Source organism: Marmota monax, unplaced genomic scaffold (assembly GCF_021218885.2).
Source record: "Marmota monax isolate L192 unplaced genomic scaffold, Marmota_monax_Labrador192_F-V1.1 WCK01_AAM20220418_F8-fsc00082, whole genome shotgun sequence".
Taxonomy (NCBI): domain Eukaryota; kingdom Metazoa; phylum Chordata; class Mammalia; order Rodentia; family Sciuridae; genus Marmota; species Marmota monax.
Genome location: NW_026695207.1, coordinates 7768706 through 7772854, shown reverse-complemented (window position 1 = coordinate 7772854; position 4149 = coordinate 7768706).

Below are 4149 nucleotides of genomic sequence, written 5' to 3'. Positions count from 1 at the left end.
TTTGGCCTTGAGGTCAGTGACCAGGTAGGTGTCCAGTGGCTGCCCCAGTCTGATGGTCAGGATGGAGGTGGACGATGGTGTCAGAGATACTTCCACACACAGGGAAGGGGCGTATGGCCCTGGCTGGAGGATGGAGTTGGTCAGGCCCGGGTGGAGTCCAGGGCCAGCCCCAGGGAGGCCCTGTTGTCTCCAGGAGCAAACTGTGCTGGGAGGTGTCTTCAGCCTGGGGTCACTTTTGGACAATGTGGACATTGCTGTTCGCAGTCCACACTGTAAGCTGGCCAATGCCCGCCAGGCTGCGGACCTCCCTGCACCTCTGAAGGCGGGAGGACAACAGTGACAGCACCACCTGGTGATGATGCCACCCACAGAAGCAGGTGGCACTGCTGAGCAGCCATGTGAACCATCTGTGTGAGAACAGGTGTGTGTTGCGTTTCATGAGGCCAGTACCCTGGCCTCAGCCTCCCTGCAAGGCCAGCTTGACCACCTGTAGGCCCTGGTTACAGAACAGAGTCCAGGTGCTGCCAGGGGCCCACTGCCCTCCCGGGTCCCACAGCACACCAGGGAACTGGCACTGGCGGGCACCGTGGCTGCAGCCTGGACGCAGAGGTGGACGCACAGCAGCCCCTCATCCTATAGATGAGGGTGCCACCCTGACCACTGTGACAGATAGATGGACAGAGGCTGTGAGTGTGCTTTGACCAGCTGCTGCCAGGCATGGCCCCCACAACCCTCCCTGAGTGCTGAGTGTGGATCCACCCACCTCGTGGAGGTGAGGAGCAGTGTGTGCCTTGCACCCAGAGCAGACAAGGGACTTCTGCAGCCCGACAAGGAGATAGACACTACATCTGAATGCATGTCTCCAAGGAGACGCCAAGGGATGCTGCATTGCCCCGGCACGGGGGACCGGGGACACGTGGGGCAGAGCCAGTAGGTACACCTCCCACCCAGGAGGTGCTAGAGTCTCACGCTGTGGACGGGTGTGAAACAATGCAAGGTTGTGGAAAGCTGCGTAGCTCTGAGTGGAAACAACTCCGTGTGCAGCACGTCTGTGTGCACCTGAGGATCCAGGGCAGGTCCACACCATGCTGGGCAGGCATTCACAGCACCTTGGTCACTTTAGCCACGGTGCAGAAACAGCCCAGCATCCATCAGTGGGCAAGTAAGCAAGTCATGGACCGGCATTCCCCAAACAAAGCAGGAAGCACTGTCAGCACGCTGGCACGGGGCACCCTGAACACACGCTGTAGGAGAGAAGCCAGACACAGGCTGCCCCACAAGGGTGCACTGCAGGGTGGGCCCCCCACAGGGAAGCCCCGCAGAGACAGAAAGGGGTTGGGGGCTGCAGTGGGCTGGGTGGCCGTGGGAGTGCTGGCTGAAGGGCAGGGAGTTACCCTCTGGGGCGATCACGACTTCGAGGACTTCCCACGAGGACTTCCCACGAGGACCGAGCTGAAGCCATGGTGGGGCGAGTGGTGGGTATGTGAATTATCTCTCAACAAAGCTGCCGAGGAATCAGTGAACCATGGCCTGGAAATTGAAGCCAGATTTACAGATGGTAGTTAGTGCAGTTAGGTAAATCGGGGCTAATATCGAGTAAGATAAAGAAAATGGAGGACATATAGAGAATGGAGTCCAGGAAACCAGAGCAGCATTGGAGGAAATTGAAATGTTAATGTCCCCAAGCCTGGAGCCCATCCTAAGGTACTGTTAATGAAACAGGCCCAGCAAGCAGGGAGGTGCTAATCAAACCGCCCCAGGCCCTTCCTGCCCAGATGACTCCTCCAGCCCACCTGTCCCCCACCTTTTGGGCCCTCCCACCTGCATTCTATCACTGCAATATAACTGGGAACAACGGGCAGGAGTGTGGGAAAGCTGAAAGAAGACCTTAGCTATAAAAAAGGGAAGACCTGGCCCTTCCACAGATTCCGTCTTTCCGCCTTTCTGCCTTTCTGGTCCCCTTCTTCCTCCGGGGAGAAGTCTTCTCTGCTGTCCTTTAATAAACCTTCCACTGTCCACTCTCCACTGGCCTTGGTGTGCTTTTGGGTGTCATGCTTCAGCATTCAGGGAAGCAAGGACTCGTCACTGGTAAACAGTGGTAATAGGGACACATGGGGAGTGTCTGCTCTTAGGGTCTGCATTTCCCCAGCTCAGCACCACAAGGAGGCCAGGCCAGACCACCCCTCCTGCCCTCCAGGATACTTGCCCAGTGCATCCAGGCCCCGGGCATCTACACTTCATGAAGACCAGAGCCTCAGCCCGCAGAAGGAATAAGGCAATGGCCCCTTCCCCAGTACATCTGGCCGATGTCCCCCAGAGGACCACCATCCCAGCATCTGGGGGGCAGGTGTGTGCAGCACTGTGAGCACACAGCGTTACCCAGAGGCTCCAGGGCAGAAGTCCTGTGGGCATGTCTTTATGGGGTCCCTCACTTGTCTCCTGTGGGCGCTGGGCAGTGGATAAGACAGCACCCAGAGGGGCTCTCCACTCCCATTCTGCATAACATACAATATTGTTACTGTCACAGCACGTGAGCAGGACACCTGGAGCCATAGATGACTGGCTATCACCTTCTAACTGGGAAGTCAAAATTCATGCGGGTTGGTGGGATGGGAAGGAGGGGGGCCTGGAGGGCTAACCCTGGCCTTGGGTCTGGGTCTGTGTGGAGGGTGCACTGAGCCTGGGCAGGGGCAGGGTCAGCTGGGCTGTGGCTGGGTGCAGGCTTCTGCCCTGAGGTATGAAGTCATCGTGGTGCAGAGTGGCTGGGTCTTCCAGGATGTCCCATCCCTGGGATCTCAGAAGGGGTGGTGGGAACAGCTTGCAGGCTGGGCTGCCAAAAGCCTCGTCCTCACACCACCTGGCATTTAGCTCAGCTCCCAGCAGATGCCTGGCCAGTGCTGGTGTTTGCTGGGATTGGGGGCAAGTCTCCGTTCCAAACTCAGCTGTGCTTCTGAGAGATTCTGAGGTGTTCCAGGACTCTATAATGGGGAGATGGTAGCACCTGCCCCAAGATGACCTGAGAACCGGGCAAGACGGTTGAGGTGAAACATCCTGCTGGACGCTAGCTCCTTCCACCCAAGTTGTCTTGGGCAGAAGGTAAGGAGAGGCCATGGGAGCTCTTTTGAGAGCCGGGGGCAGCTTTGAAGGGAACAGAGGGGCAGTGGGAACAGGGTAGAAGAGAGGAAGCCTGGCAGGGCTTCAGCTACCAGCCTCCAGGGCTAGAAGCCAGCAGGGGTGGATGTTGGGGTCAGCAACAGGGGCTGGACACTGGGGGGCAGCAACAGTTTGTAGGGAAATGCTGTTTCTATTCTCAAAATCCCAGTGAGAGACAGCGTGTGCACAGGAGAGGAGCTCCAGGGATGGAGGAGGTTTGGGGCGATCGCGGGAGAAGTGTTGGAAGAAGCAAGCTGGGTCCAAGGTGAGAAAGGTGGTTTCTCTGAAGGTGGACAGGGAAGGAAGCAAGTGTGGGTGGCACCCAGCAATTGAGGGCAGCAGAAGAGGAGGCAGATAGCAGGTAGCCGGACCACCAGGAGCAGAACAGGAGAGACAAGGACCCAGTCTCCCAAGGCCCAAGGTCTAAGGGAGGGGTACAGGGCTTATCCAAGCTGAAGGTCAGAACTGGTCTTTCATCAAGTGGGCAGAAAGAGGCTAGAGCCTCACCTTGGGGAAGAAGGGAGAGGGGGGTCACTCCAGCCAGGCTGGGGTGGACTTTGGTCCTTCTCACCCTCTCCTCCAGGTACCTCTTCTTCCCCACAAATGTTCTGCCAGCCATGGGAGGCAAGTAGGGTCCCGGTAATCTAGAGTCCCCAGGATCCTCCCTTCCAACAGAGGGGTCAGGCTCCCAGACTGGAGATGGCCTGGTGAAGGGTGGAGGATGTCCCCCAGAGTCCCCTGGCAGCCAGAATGGCGGGGTCAACTGCAGCCCCTGAGTGCCCTCGCAGTCTACTGTGCGGGTCCTTGTCACCGCCAGGCTCTGGGTCCCACCTCCCCAGTTGGCAGCATTGGGCTGCGATGCGCTTGGGCTGCGGGCTACGGGAGTCCTGGGGCTGGGGGCGGGCGGGTGCGCTGCGGGCCGCGGCCGCGGGGGGCGCTGCGGGGCCCGTGGTTAAAGCTCGGGCGCGGGCGCGCGCGCTCAGAGGGAGCCGGGCC